Below are 16,107 nucleotides of genomic sequence, written 5' to 3' on the forward strand. Positions count from 1 at the left end.
CTTCACCCTTGCCCCTTGAACAACTAGAAAGCTGGCAGAAGGCATGAAACATGGGCTTCAGACGCTGGACAACAGGTAACTCTGGACTGTGATCTCTGAAAGAAGGAAACAAAAGAAAGAGTTCTGTGATGCCCAGCTTACTGCCTGGAGGCAGCATCCACGTAACAGCTCAGGGTGAGGGATCCACATGGAGTCCAGTAGTCCCTTCAAGTTGAGGAGATGGAAATTGGTATTCATGGAGACAGAATTCTTAGGGCAGAACATTGGAGAGAAGAGCTTCCCCGGTAGCTCAGACGGTAAAGACTCTGCCTGCAATACAAGAGACCCAGGTTTGAACCCCAGGTTGGGAAGATCCCCTGGAGAAGAAAATGGCTACCCACTCCAGTATTCTCGCCTGGAGAATTCCATGGACAGAGGAGCCTGGCAGGCTACAGTTCATAGCATGGAGTCAGACACGACTGAGTGACTGACACGTTTGCTTTCATTGGAGAGAAGGGCACTGCACGGATAGGGTGCTCTAGAGAAGAGTCCCCTGGATTCCCCGCCTGACCCACACAAGTGTAGGGTAAAACAGCACAAGCCAGGGGACAGAACTGACAGAAAGCGGGGAGCCAGCCACCCTGCAGAGCTGCACTCCCACCAGCGAGAGCAGAGAGCTCACGACACACCAGGTGCTGGCGTGTCCTCAGAGGGCGATGCCTCAGTTGCGAAACTGAGAGAGCCCTAGGCTGAAGGTGGGTCCACCCTAACAAAGCTTACAAGCAAGATTCACTGGAGGAGGAACTGACAACCCGCTCCAGTATTCTTGCCTGGGAAATCCCATGGACAGAGGAGCCTGGAGGGATATAGTCCGTGGGTGGCAAAGAGTCGGATACAACTGAGCAACTCAACAACAAGCACAGAGCCCTTTAAAGGCATGCCAGAACAAACTCCAATAGGATTTGAAGAGATAGAACAAAATCCAGCAAGATTCAATTCACAACGTCTAACATTCAATCAAAAGCTACCAGGCACTCAAAGAAGCAGGAGAAAAAGCAGTCAAGAGTACAGACCCAAAAATGACAGAGATGATGAAACCAGTAGACAAGGATGGAAAAACAGCTACTGTATGTTCCGTGAGCACAAGAAACTAGAGGAAAACACAAGGATAATGAGAAGAGACATGAAAGATATAAAGAAGACTCAGATGGAACTTCTAGAAATGAAAAACCCAGTATCTGAAATGAAAGATACACGGAAGGGGAGTTATTAACATCAGATTAGACACTGCCCAAGGAAAAGTCTTGAAGACGTAATGACAAGATGAAGCACAGAAAGAAAAAATGACAGAAAAAAAAAAAAGTCAACAGCGCATCAACAACCTACAGGACATCAATCTAAATATACATGCAATTAAAGTTCCAGAAACAGAGAAGAGGGAACAGACAAATAGGTGAAGAGGGAATTCCCCCGGCCCGTCCGCCCGACCATGACGCCGGGGCGGGGCTCGGGGCGCGGGGCCTATGGCCCACCTGCGCCGGGCTCGTGGGCACCTTCTTCGCGCTGGCGGTCTTTGTGCAGGTGAACGATCCGGATGCAGAACTGTGGGTGGTTGTGTATACGATTCCTGCCACTCTGACCCTGCGTGTTGGACTTAACCCTCTTGTCACAGGTAACTTTATTTGGAAGAGTGTGTCTGCAATACACATATTCCTTTGTGTCCTGTGGGCTATCAGCTTGGCATACAACCTCTTGCTTCATAAGAAACAGAACCTCTTGCATGAGGAGGAAGGCAGGAAGCTGTTTGGTCCCGTGATCATCACAGCATGGCTGGGCCTGTGCCACAGCTCTTCAAAGGCTCCAGGTGGTGGAACAGTTCAGCTGGCCAATGCTACCACAGTCGCTCTTCTCCCGTTTATCTCCTACGTCTATATATATACACAGAAGGAGATGTGCTCCCCCTGGCCAACTCATTGCAAGACGGTGATTTAAATGAAGAATCTTGTTTCTAAAATGAGACTTCTTGATTTTTTATAAACATGGTTTTAACAAGCTGACTTCCTAGGAATTTCAGTTGAGTTACTACTAGAGATGAATTTTTTTTTTTTTTTAATCCTAAGAACTTTGTATACTTGCCTACGACACAGGACTGGATGGGACTAGTAAGAAAAGGGTCTGACATTCTGTTTATCATAATATAGTAGGAAAGTTAAGAAAGATGAATTCCAACTCTGCTTCATCACTATCCATGTGACTTGGACAAATATATAAATCTACTTTAATTCTTTGGAATTAAAGAATTCCAAAGATAATTGAAATTATCTTTTGGATAATTCTTTATCTGTAAATACCAGCCCGCCTACTTATTTATATAATTGTGAAGATTAAAGTAGATAATATGAGAGCATTCCAGGCATAAAGTCCTCTGCACAGGGTAACAGAGGGAAGCAGGGTTTGGATAATAATAGATAGGAGTTTAGGAGAGGCCTCTGCCCTTGAACTAACATCGTTAGACTGGACTGGCACCATGAATTAAATGAGGTGCCGTGAATTAAATGAGGACTTTGGGTGAACAAAGTGGACAACTATGTCTTGGAAAGAAAGAAAAGAAAGGAACTTGGGACCAAAAAGAAGCAGATCGGGAATATTAATTACCATGTAACTGAAAAGTAAGACCAAAATCTATACACATATCTTTAACGAATGTCAAAAGTAGCTCTGGAGACATCATTTCAGAGCTGCACCATCTGGCGACCACAACCCACATGGTGTATTGAGCACTTGAAATGTACTTACTGAAGAAGTTTTAATTTTTTGTTTTAATTTACAAACATCAATTATGAGGAAACTGATACATGTATTTGGAACACTTGGTTTAAGCTTGTTTGGAACAACTGAAATATGTGAATCCACTTCTTCAACTGTAAATTTTGTACCTAAATACAGACCAAGTTTTTCCAATGAAAAGTTATTGTCCAAATGGATGGATTATAAGCATAAAACACACACTACATTTGAAACTTAGTATAAAAAAAATGTAAAATATTTTTATACTACATGTTGAAATAACATTAGATGTATTGGCATAAACAGAATTATATTATGAAAATTAAAAAAAAAAAAGAGGGAATTCCCTGGCAGTCCAGTAGTTAGGACTCTACGCTTTCACCTGGGTGCCTGGGTGCCGTCCCTGGTCAGGGAATTAATATCCCACAAGCCACGTGGTATGGTGAAAAAAAGAGAAAAATACTTGAAGATATAATGGCTGACCAAGCTTTCAAATGTGCTAAAACAATGCTCATAAGAGAAAAAACAATGCAGGATGAGAGGGGCGCTCTGAGCCAGGCAGACCACGCCAAGGACACCGAGAAGTGAGAGCCTGCGTGGAGGGCATCCAAGACAAACCGGACAGAGTGGCCTCAGGTGGGCAGCAGGGAGGCTGGACACTGCTCCAGGTCCCTGCAGACTCTGAGCCTCACTCAGAGGCTCGGACCTCATCTTGTAGCCCAAGGGGTGACCACCTCCTCCTGTACGAGGACAACCAAGCTCTTGAACCTAAAGTCAGACTTCCCAGATTCCCGTGCAGGAAGACAGGAGAGAGGCTAGAGACCCAGCGGTGACATCCGAGCCCATGGGGATGATCCAGCTGAAAGGTCCACCCTGGGAGCCCGTTTGGAACACAGAGGGGAGGCAACAAAAATATCCCACCCATCTAAGAAGGGTCTTCCTCCCCGAGACCCCTGGAATCAGGGAAACTCTCAAGCCCAGAAAGGGCTTGGGGATCACAGACTCCTCACTTTACACTGAAGAACAGGAAGGTCCAGAGAAGTGACGTGGCTGACCCAGGACCAGGGAGGGGTCCTCTGGGGCTGCTCTTTCCCCTGACCCGCTCGCCTGCTACGATCCTCACTGCCCCTCCAGGGCTGCGGATGGTGCTGAGTCTGTGCCGGTCTACAAGGTCTCTGCACAACCAGCCCAGCTCCTCCGGGGCAAAGGCAGGTGCCTGGCGCCCCTGGGCTCCTGACCTGCCACAGGGTGGGTGCTTGGTTCCTGCCCCCTTCAAGTGCACTGAACAAAAGGGTCCCTGAGCCTGACTCTGGGGGAGGGAGAGAGAGACGAGGCTCCCCAAGACCCAAGGCCAGAGCTGCCCCGAGCCTGCCGAGGCCCAAGAGATCCAGAAACAGAAAGAGCAGAGATCCGGAGAGAGGGAGGTACCGACCCAGCCGCTGGGAGTTTACCAGGCAACCCCCTCAAGAAGCAGGGATGGGCCAGCGTGGGGAGGGACACTCCTCTGGCCTCTAAATGCTGCTCCTTATCAGATTGGCCTCGAGTCAGCCCTGAGCTGCCTCCCGCTCCTCCCCGGATGAAAAAGAGGAAACTGCCTGAGCTCTACCTCCTCCCCACTCCCCATTCCAGCACCCTGTGGGCTCCGGGCAGGGCGGCACCTCGTTAAGGGGTTAAGAATGAGCAAATTCCTGCGCTATTCCTGGAGCCTCAATTTCTACCATCCTTCCATTCTGGTCAATTCTGAGAGAGGCCAGCGGCCGGGAATGCCAGAGAGATTCGAGCCCGGCCCACCAAACCCAAAATAACCGCACACGTGCCTCTCCCAAGTCCTCCGGGATTTGGCCATTTTGGGTGCATGTTTTCCTACAACACTGTGGGGTCACCACACACAGGTGCTGGGAACTCTGAGGCGCTCCCAGGGGGAGCTGAGGAAGGTGGGAGCAGGTGAGGGGAGTGGTAAGAGAGACAGAGTCCAGGGTCGGGGTCTGGCCAGGCTGGTTCCAGCCCTCTCCACTCTGCTAGCGGGGAGCTCCTGGGGGAGTCAGCCTCGGGAAACTTCCAGGCAGTGTCCTCCTCTTACCCACAATTTCCTGTCCGCCTCCTCGGGAGAGGTCACCATCAGTCTCCCTCCCAGATGTGGACACGTTAATAAGAAGCTCCTGGGTTGAGTCCTTCGCCCTCCCCAGAGACAGCTCCCAGCCTTGAGACTGTGAAGATGTGTTAACTGCTCAGTCGTGTCTGATCCTTTGAGACCCCACGGACTGTAGCCCTCCAGGCTCCTCTGTCCACAGGATTCTCCAGGCAAGAATACTGGAGTAGGTTGCCATCTCCTTCTCCAGGGGATCTTCCCAACCCAGGGATCGAACCCGGGGTCTCCTGCATTGCAGGCAGACTCTTTACTGTCTGAGCCACCAGGGAAGCCCACCATGAAGATGAATGGTTTTAAATCAAGCGAGTGCTCCAAGTGTCTGGGGAAATGGACTGGATGAAGGACATGTTTCTTTTCATATCTCGAAGTAAGTATTCATTCACTCAAAAGAGATTTGAGTGTGTACTGAGTGCTGAGTGATGAGAAAACAGGCAGAGCATCAGTGGAGGGGAAAATCCAGGCCTCTGCCTTTCAGCAGAAATAAAGAGACAGAGGTTGAGGTGAGTTGACGGAAATGCCCCAGCCGGGCAGAGACTGGAGGCTGCACAAGTCTTCAGTTTGAGTCCTCTGGCCACGTGAATGCTGCTCAGAGTCCAGAAGTGGGGAAAGGGACGCAGGGTCTCAGAAACACCAGCGTGGGTGGAGACTGCACCACGGGGTTTAAGATGTGGCATCCATGAATGGTTTAGCTCCTGACACAAGTCAGAAATGTCAACGATACTTGACTTAACCACTGTCCTAAGACAGATACTGTCTCTTAGGTGTTTGTTTAAAGCTGCACCATCCCTCCAGTGAATGCCTGTGAGGATTTTTTGGCAATGAAAATTTATTTTGAGGCAAGGAAAATTTAATTTTTGGAAAATTGAAAATGTAGCCATTTTTGGTGGGGGTCCAAAGGAGAAAAGCCCCCACAGTCTAAGGAATTGCGGTCTACCCCTACCTGTGCCCCACAGTCAGGGTGGGGCTCACCGCCCCCCAGCCCAGTGCCTTCCCTCACCCTGCCCCACAAAGAGAGGGTCAGGTCCCCCCACCTCTATCACAGGCACAGCACCACCAACCGAGCGTCATTTGGATGAACAGGGATGAAAGCAAATGATGAAACAGACATAGCATCAGTTTTATTCCAAACTAGGTCCAACTACCACGCCTGAGGCTTCAGCCGGTGAGGCGGGCTTCTCCTCCAAGCCCTGTAGATAGAGCTCTGGCCCCCTCTACAAGCGATCCCATCCCTTCTCACTCGGCCTTCAGAGCCCAGACCTGGTGCCATGGATGCTGCAGGGCCAAGCCTCAGGGGGAAATGGGAGAACTTGATGAAACAGAGGCCTCTGGTAGCCCAGAACAGGTCAGAGACTCACCTAACCTCACATCACCTGACATCCTCTGATCACACAGAGCACCAGGGCCAAAAGATGACGGGGACCCTCACAGACTCAAAGTTGGCCAGGGCTCACCTGCCGATGGCTCCTGACGCTGCTGACATGTGAATCCATCCTCCCAGCCACAGAGAACCAGAACTCTGGGGGGAGGCATGGGCAGAGAAGTTAGGGATCAGAGACGGGCCTCCTGGGTCTCCCCAGAGGGAGAGTTTACCTACCGTCCGCCTGGAAGTGGCAGACTCTCGGCTGGCGCAGGCTGAGAACCTCCATTTAGTTTTTCCAGCTCCTCGGCCAAAAGGAGCGGCTGAGGTTCCTTGTCTCACTTGTGAGGCCAGATTTCTCCAAGGTCTGCAGCGTCAGCTCTGCACGTTCTTAACTCTAAGCACCGGGACACATTAAGCCCGAGAGCTGATCAGATATCATGAAGCCGGCAACGGGAGCAGGACGCCGGCGGCCCGGCACCCGGGAAAGCATCAGGGCGGCTGCAGTGGCCTGCTCCGTCCTGCCCCCAGTCCCCACCGAGCCCTGTCCTGTCTCTGAGCTGGGTCCCTTCCCCACCGGGACAGCCTAGGAAGGGGAGAGAAGGGCCACAAGGCCGAGCCGTGCGGCCTGGACGGTTTCACAAACAGCAAACCTTTCAGCCACAAGACGGTTCTTTTCCGAGAGATGCTGGGAGGGAGCAGGGAGAAAATAAAACACCAAGGGGTTTTCAAACGTGAAAGCCCTCTCGGCCTTTGTTCTCGGTTGATGAATGCACAAAGCACCAGGCAGATGACAGGAGAAAAGAACACGGTGTGCAAGAAAGTGCACTTCATCAAGGCCAGGCGGGGGCCCCAGGGAGAGGGAAGCAGGATGAATGAGAGCCCTGGGAGGACTTCTTCTCTAGCGGCTCCACAGCAGCACCCTCAGACCTGGGAGAGGCATTCCTCAAGGACCCCCCCGCCCCGCCCCCAGCTGGCTCTCCCCCGCCCACCCCATTTCCTTCTGCCTCCCAGCCATTTCAGACATTTCACACGAAGGAAGAGATACCACAAGTGGCAGGTGATAAGACAGCTATACAAACAGAAACATCAGGGGAAGTCAGAATGTGAGGTCCACTGTTGAGTTGTCTGGGAAGCAAAGTCGGATCGAGCAGGAGGGTCTTCTCGCTCCACCTCTGAATGTGGGAGGGGACGGGGAGAGAAAGTCTGGACCACCGGGGGGTGTCCCGTTTGCTGGGCGAATGAATGAATGAGTGGCCAGCAGAGGCCTGAGTCTGGAGTGACCAACTGGCTTTCATTAGGACCCCTGCTTCACTCACTGACACACATTCTCCAGAGATGCCATGAGAATCAGCAGCTGGTACCAAGTAGCCAAGGGGCCAGCAGCTTCCGGAGGACAGGCAGGCTCCCGCCCTACTTCTCAGCCAGAGAGCTGTCCGTTACAAAGCCCTCACTCTAGCTCACCCTCACCTCCTGCCAGATACGCTCCCCCACCTCACACACACAGAATGTACCACTAAGCCAGCAGGAGGGTCAAGCCTCCTGCCTTGCCAGTCTCCCTGGGTGACCCACGTGGGCGGAGGGGGCTGAGAAGGGGCAGAGCCTGGACTGTCCTCCAGACGTCTATGAGGTTGAGCCCCCAGCATCCCAGTCTTTCCTCCTGGGCCCGTGCAGGGACTGCACACCCCCGCCCTCCCACTGCTCAACACACCTGCTCTTGACATGACTCTGCCAGCCCTCCCATCAAGAGGGGTGTCTCCGTGTACCCCAATGTTCATCACAGCACTGTTTATAATAGCCAGGACATGGAAGCAACCTAGATGTCCATCAGCAGATGAATGGATAAGAAAGCTATGGTACATATACACAATGGAGTATTACTCAGCCATTAAAAAGAAAACATTTGAATCAGTTCTAATGAGGTGGATGAAACTGGAGCCTATTATACAGAGTGAAGTAAGCCAGAAGGAAAAACACCAATACAGTATACTAACGCATATATATGGAATTTAGAAAGATGGTAACAATAACCCTGTGTACGAGACAGCAAAAGAAGACACTGATGTATAGAACAGTCTTATGGACTCTGTGGGAGAGGGAGAGGGTGGGAAGATTTGGGAGAATGGCATTGAAACATGTAAAATATCATGTATGAAACGAGATGCCAGACCAGGTTCGATGCACGACGCTTGGGGCTAGTGCACTGGGACGACCCAGAGGGATGGTATGGGGAGGGAGGAGGGAGGAGGGTTCAGGATGGGGAACACATGTATACCTGTAGCGGATTCATTTTGATATTTGGCAAAACTAATACAATTATGTAAAGTTTAAAAATAAAATTAAATTAAAAAAAAAAAGAGGGGTGTCTCTGCCCCAGCCCTAAGGTTCCAGCGGGTCTAGTGACTTGCTCTGACCAAGCAGAGGGTGGATATTACATCGTGAGACCTCAGAACTTTCATCTCAAGAGGTCTTCAAGATTCCGTTTTCACTTAAAAGGCCAGGTCCCTTGAAAATGAGAAATCACGTAGGGGAAGACAGGCCAAGCCTCGAGCCAGTACCAGCCCAACATGTGCCAGAGGGGCTCCTGGACCACCCAGGCCACCCTCCAGAGCTCCCAGCTGACTGCCACCGGACCACCCAGGCCCTGCAGAGCCCCCAACTGACCTCATCCTAATCCACAAGCTCAGGTGCCAAGCCCAGCTGAGCCGTGCCTGGTGCTTGAGGATCAGTTCAGAAAGACAGCAAAAGAAGTTTCCATTTAGTATATCGTGCTTGTCACTCAGTCATGTCTGACCTTTTGGGACCCCATAGACTGTAGCCTGCCAGACTCCTCTGTCCAGGCAATACTCCAGGAATACTCCAGGCAAGAATACTAGCGTGGGTTGCCATTCCCTTCTCCAGCGGATCTCCCCGATCCAGGGATCAAACCTGGTCTCCCACATTGCAGGCAGATTCTTCACCATCTGAGCCATCAGGGAAGCCCTTCCAGTCAGTATAATGCGATGCTATTTATGGAAATTAAGATAGTAGGTAGACAGCTGGATGCTAGTCTATCATTAAAATACCTGGAAAGAACATAAGCCAAAGTATTAATAGTGATTGCCTCAGAAGGGTAGGATTATAGAGACTTTCCCTTTCCACAACATCTGTATCATTTGAAGGTTATAAGGAGTTTGTATTATTTTTGTGCAACAACAATAACAAAAAGGTACTTTTAAAAAATTCACCTTGAATTCTGCAACAAGCCTATTTTCCTAAAAATCCATTTTCGTTCTCCACACTCTGCTGTTCGGGGGCCAACACCAGCTGTCCACTGCTAGTCTGCCAAGATCAGCCTTCTCTGGGGGGCATTCCAGGTGCCCCTGAGTGAAGGCTCGCCCCCCATGGCCAGCTTGTTCCTCCCGCTTCCAGCCCAATCACTGGGCCATGACCGTCTTGACCCAACCTCCCAGCTTGCCATCCTGGTCTCTTAAGGCCAAGCCACATCTTCCCTGGGCTCCTCTGGAGGTCCTCAGAGAACAGCCCACCCAACCCTGCCCTCGATAAGACAGTGTCCTGTATTATGCTCCGTACACTGCAGGGACTGACTGCCCCTCGTAGGAGACATCCATGGACCCAGGCCAGCTGGCCACCACCATTCCCAGCTTCTGGGTCTACAGCAGGGGCAGGCAGAGAATCCACCCCGCTTCCCTCTCCGCTGCCCCAGCCTGGATGGTGGGTGGTGACCCCGTGCTGGTGCCCCAGCCCAGCAGCAAGCCAGCAGGAGCCCCTCTGTAATAGCTGCAAGTGTGGAGTGACTCACACCCCGGGGGTGCTCCAAGAGCTCCCCCCACCCTCGGGTCCCAGGTGCTACATCCAGAGCCCAACTCTGGCTTCAAACCTGATCGCCTTCCTGGGGGACCCAAGGGCTCTTCCTGATTCAGGACTCTGCAGTCAGCATGTCCAGTATTCAAACAAAGTTGTTTAGAATCTCCCAGGATGAGACAAGCAGAAATGGCAAGCTTCGAGCTCCACCTCACTTTCCCCGAAACAAAACATGTCATTCTACATGTTCACAGCTCCTACTCTGACCCGCCTGGCACCCCGCTCCTCTGAGCCCTTCCAACCGTGGCAGAGGGGGGTGGGGGAACTTGTCAGGGCAGGACTCATGCCCCCGGGGCTTGTTGGAGAGCACTGACCCAAAACCTCAGCCTCCATGCTGGGGCCGGGAGCCAGGGACTGTGTTTGCTTCACACTCTAAAGGGAGGGAGGCATTCGCATCACAAGTATATGCTGACCTGGTGAAAGGGCTCAGGTGGGCCTCTCAGCTAAGAGAACAATGCAGGAGAACGTCCTTCTAGACAAACCCACGCGTGCAAACATGCTGAGACAAACACACACATACTCGCACACACACACACACTCACACACACTCACACACACACACAGGTATACTCACAGACACACATATACACACACAGATATACTCATATACATACACATACTCACACATGCACACATGCATACTCACAGACACACACACATACACACACACACACTCGCACACACATACACACACATATACTCACAGACACACACACATACACACACACACTTGTGCACACACATATTCACTTACACATACACACACACATATACTCACAGACACACACATATACACACATGCATACTCACAGATACACACATATATACTCACACACACGCATACTCATACACACACATACTCACATATACACACACATACACACACACGTATACACACTCACACACACATACTCACATATACACGTACATACACACACGTATACACACACAGGCATACTCACAGACACACACACATATACTCACAGACACACACATATACACACATGCATACTCACAGATACACACATATATACTGGCACACACGCATACTCACACACACACATACATATACACACACATACACACACATGTATACACAGTCACACACACATACATACACACACATATACTCACATATACACATACATACTCACACACACGTATACACACATGCATACTCAAAGACACACACACATACATACATACACACACTTGTGCACATTTTCATACTCACATAGACACACACACGTATACACACTCACATACACATATATATACACATACATACTCACACACACGTATACACACTCACACACATACATATACACATACATACTCACACACACGTATACACACTCACACACGCATATAGACACACACACATATACACACAGACAAACACACACTCGTGCACACACACACATATACTTACACATAAACATATACTCGCACATACACATACAGACACACACTCACTGACACATACTCACTGACACACACGCACAGCCACACCCGGTTCTACCCTTGCTCTTAGCACCCCCTGAGATCACACCCCTCCCCTGTCCACTGCTCTCAGAGGCCCGTTCCCACCCCAGGCCCTCTCCCCAGCTCTGAACCCAACCCCCTCTCCTCCCGGGGTTGCAGGGAGCACAAGCTCTGCTGGGACGGGCCACTGCCCGCCAGGGCTCCAGAAGGCTGGCCCGGGAGGAGTGGGACATTGTTCAGGTTTACAACGTTTACTCACTCTAATTTATTTTCTTTCTCACCTGTTGTTTTCCAGTCACAAGTCATGTCTGACTCTTTGCGACCCCATGGTCTACAGCACACCAGCCTTCCCTGTCCTTCACTGTCTTCTGGAGTCTGCTCAAATTCATGTCCATTGAGTCAGTGCATTTTCTGAATCTGCACAAAGATGCTATGACAGTTAGCAGTGGCCCTGCGCTGCCAAGGCCAAGGCCAGAAGCACATCAAGATCCTACCTGGGGGCTGAGGGACCCTCAGTCTTCCTGCAGTGACAGCCAGGCCTCCCCAACAAGTGGGGGGGTTCCAGGGACCGGCTGAGATGCCTGACTCTTCAGACCCCCTGGGCGGCTCTCCACCCCTATCCTTTCCTGCTTGCAGCACAGGTCAGATATTTTTACAAATGCTGACACTGGGTGTAGAGATGATTACAAGACTCTCAGCAAGCAAGTATTCAAAGTGCAATAAATGTCCATGTCCTGGAAGGGGAGTGGGGAGGGGGTGGGAAACTCAAACACACAGATAGTATTAAGCCAGACACTCAAAACTCATCTCTAGGACTTCCCTAGTGACTAAGCAGTAAAGAATCCTCCTGCCAACGCAGGAGACACTGGTTCAATCCCTGGTCTGGGAAGATCCCACATGCCTCGGAGCAACTAAGTTCACGTGTGAGTGCTAAGTTGCTTCAGTTGTGTCTGACTCTGCGACCCCATGAACTGGGGCCCACCAGGCTCCTCTGTCCAGGGACTCTCCAGGCAAGAATACTAGAGTGGGCTGGCATGCCCTCCTCCAGGGGATCTTCCCGACCCAGGGATGGAACCTGAGTCTCCCACGTCTTCTGCACTGGCAGGCAGGTTCTTTACCACTGGGAAGCCCAACTAAGTCCATGTACCACAACGATTGAGCCTATGCTCTAGAAATCCGGGATCTGCAACTGCTGAAGCCCACGTGCCTAGAGCCCATGCTCTGCAACAAGAAAAACCACCACAATGAAAAGCCTGTGCGTCGCAACTAGAGAGTAGCTCTCCCTCTTTCCACAATTAGAGAAAAGCCCTCACGCAGCAACGAAGACCCAGCACAGCCAATAAGTAAAAATTATTAAAAAAAAAAAAAAAACCCTCATCTACACGTGGCTGCTGATCGGGGAGCGAAGCGCACGTGGTGATAGGTGAGCCCGCAGACTCGCAGCTCCTGGCTGCCTCTTCGAGAGCCCCGCCAGTGCCGCTGAGTTTGGGCTGCGGATCTGGTTTGAGAGGAGGGCAGGGGGAAGCCGGCCTCCACCTGGCAGATGTTCTCATTCCACCAGACTGGGGCTCTAAGAAGATGTTAGTCGCTCAGTCGTGTCCTACTCTTTGCAACCCCATAGACTGTAGCCCACCAGGCTCCTCTATCCATGGGATTCTCCAGGCAAGAATGCTTTAACAGGTTGCCATTTCCTCCTCCAGGGGATCTTCCTGACCCAGGGATCAAACCCACGTCTCTTTTGTCGCAGGCAGATTCTTTACATATGAGCCACCTGGGAAGCCAGGGGCTCTAATTGACGCTCAGACTATTCATGTGCTGGGCTGGAGCCCAGAGATGGGGCCTCTCACTCCTGAACTCATCAGGTTGGGGCAGGAAGCAGGTGAAATGAGAGTGGCTGCAAGAGGCGTCAGCGCAGGACAGAAGTCAAGCCGCTAGCTAACCAGCTGGGCAGCCGTCTCTGTGGACATCCTCGGCCCCCAGACCGGCTTCCATCTGGACTCAGAGCTCTGGTTCACTCATTAACCTCGTCCTTCCATCCTCCATCCACCTCAAGGCCAGAGACAGAAGGCATCTGAGCAATGGAGGGGAGGAGACGGGCCTGCCCCAGGTCACCTAACCAGGCAGAAGTAAACGACCATCCACCCAGAGCTGGTCACCACTCCAGAGGCTTTCAACCGCAGGAGAAGACCTAGCTAAATCAAAGCCTGAGAAAGCCTCAGGAGGGGATAAACTTCCTGTCCAGAAGGCCCTTTACTCAAACCACCCCCACTCTGCCTTCAGCACAGACCCACAGAAGGACAGCCATCTGGCTAGACGGCAAGTGATGCTCAGCTGTCCGGCTCCTCCCTCAAAGCTCCTCCCAGCATGCTGGGCCTGGCAGGGCCCCTCCGGGCAGGCCCCGTGGGATCTCTGTGATGGGGCAGGACAAGGCAGGACCGGCAATGACCCTCACCCACTTGTCCACAAGTCCCTCCATCCCCGCCACCGGATTTTCAGCAGACTGGCTTCCATCGGCCTGGCCTCATGCCGGCTGCCAGCCAGTCGTCCTGTAGGCGGTGCCCCAAATCCCAGGGCGGCAGACTGGAAGCACACCCCCTGTCCCCTGCCAGGCCCCAAGGGAGACTTAGAATGAGAGCCTACATCCTGGCTGCAGCAGACTGCAGACTCAAGGAGGGACGCGAGCAGATTCCCTGGCCTGATAGGAGGGGCCGAAGGTCAGCTGGGAAGGCAGGGGCGGCAGGTGTGTTGAGCTGCTGACCCCACCCCCAGCACTAAAGATGTGGTCTTAGGCAAGTCTCTGGCCTGCGCTCCACTTCAACGGCTGCCATTGCAAAATGGGAAATGCTAGCTACCCCACAGGACCCTCGTGAAAACTAAATGAGAGTAAAATTAAGATTCAATACTGCATTCATATTAAATTAGGTGTGTCTGTGTGTGTGTTAGTCACTCAGCCGTGTCGGACTCTTTGCGACCCCATGGACTGTAGCCAGGCTCCTCTGTCCATGGGATTTTCCAGGCAAGAATACTGGAATGGGTTGCCATTTCCTTCTCCAGGGGATCTTTCTGACCCTGGGATCGAACCCAGATCTTCTACATCAGATGCAGATTCTCTACCGTCTAAGGCACCAAGGAAACCTAAATTAGTTGTGGACATACTGACACTGTGGCAGATGATGACGATGACAAATATGAATACTGGCACCTGAGTATCATGTGAAAAGCAAAACAGGCCAGTAAGAGGCCCAAGGCTGCTCCTGGGGCTCCAAATAGCTGTGCTGGGATTAACAAAGAAGGGACTCTTGACAAGAAAATTTCCCAGCCACCACCCTTATCACCACACCACCCCCTCCACCTCGAAGCCAGGTTCTGCAAGGTAAGACATTCACAAACCACCCAGCAGGAGGAAGCTACAGGATAAAACACACATCAGGTAAAACATTAGAAGACCCAGGTCTGTAGGCAGCAGCGCTGGAAACTGAATCAGCACCATCCACAGCGGAAGCCTGGGTAGGCTGCTGCCCACCTCCAGCTCCGCAGGGGCCTCAACACACGGGTGCTGAGAAGAAAGAAGGTACCAGCAATATCCACCTGGAGCCTGCAGGAGCAGAGATGAGGACCCCCGGCGAGCATCCTGGCAGAGGGTGCCCACCCAGAGGGCTAGAGGCTTTCCTGCAGGGCCCAGTATAAAGGAACAGACACAGGTGGGACTGGCCAGATTCCCAGAGATTCCTTTCTGGCCGGCTGGCGGGAGGTCCTCCACCCTGGCTCCCAAGCCCACTGCCGGGAGGAGACAGGAAGCAGGAAGTTACAGGCCTCTCCTGTATCCCCCCAGGCTTCCTCCCTACCATCAGGGTGGTCAAGAAAGAAATTAAGAATATTGCCAGCCACCATTCAGAAACAGCGAGGAGGAGGGACTATCTCCCCTGGCCCCCAAAGCCCAATTTAAGGGGCTTATCAATTCAAAGTCAAGAGCTGGGGGGCAGAGAGACAGCTAGAAAATGTCAACATCCCAGGCCATCCTCAGTCCCCACCCCACAGTGAAAGAGCAAGAGAGACTCTGGCTTTAAACAGTTTATAACACTCAAACCTTCAGAGGCCCCACCACACAGTGAACCCAGACCGGCACTGACCTGTTTTTTCCTTGAATTTCCTGCGAACACCTTGACGGCTGACAGATCAGAGACGATCCCAGGATATTTCTGCAGGAAAACACACAAAACACTAGGTCATTATCTGCTATGAAGGCACTCCAGGGTGAAATCTGTCCAGCAACGGCCATTCTTTGGTCTGCAGTCTCCCCCATCAAGAACCCATTCATTAGGACTTCCCTGGTGGTCCAGTGGCTAAGACTCTGCGCTCCCAATGCAGGGGACGCAGGTTCAATCCCTGGTCAGGGAACTAGATCCCACAAGCCGCAACTAAGAGCCTCCCAGGCGCAGCCAAATAAAATATTTAAAGAAAAAAAAACAAAACCTCATTCATTCAA

At 51.6% G+C, this 16,107-nt stretch overlaps 1 protein-coding gene and 1 pseudogene across 4 annotated transcripts in view; one reads left to right on the plus strand and one right to left on the minus strand.

Annotated features, from left to right (window-relative positions):
* TSPAN9 (tetraspanin 9) overlaps positions 1–16,107 on the minus strand; it is a 191,875-nt gene that overhangs the window by 168,279 nt on the left and 7,489 nt on the right. For 2 of the 3 annotated variants that reach the window (XM_086402390.1, XM_086402392.1), the window contains exon 2: positions 15,752–15,820. The gene's annotated coding sequence lies outside the window, so the exon portion shown is untranslated. Of the gene's footprint in view, positions 1–15,751; positions 15,822–16,107 lie in introns of those variants that run through there. The other variant, XM_086402391.1, reaches the window with a different exon arrangement.
* LOC147372957 (transmembrane protein 220 pseudogene) lies at positions 1,255–2,946 on the plus strand (annotated as a pseudogene). The gene has a single exon (XR_015164404.1). The product of XR_015164404.1 is annotated as a transmembrane protein 220 pseudogene (transcript).

This window comes from Bos grunniens, chromosome 5, assembly GCF_055505025.1.
Source record: "Bos grunniens cultivar Pamir isolate PY7600 chromosome 5, Bosgru_T2T1.0, whole genome shotgun sequence".
Classification (NCBI taxonomy): Eukaryota; Metazoa; Chordata; class Mammalia; order Artiodactyla; family Bovidae; genus Bos; species Bos grunniens.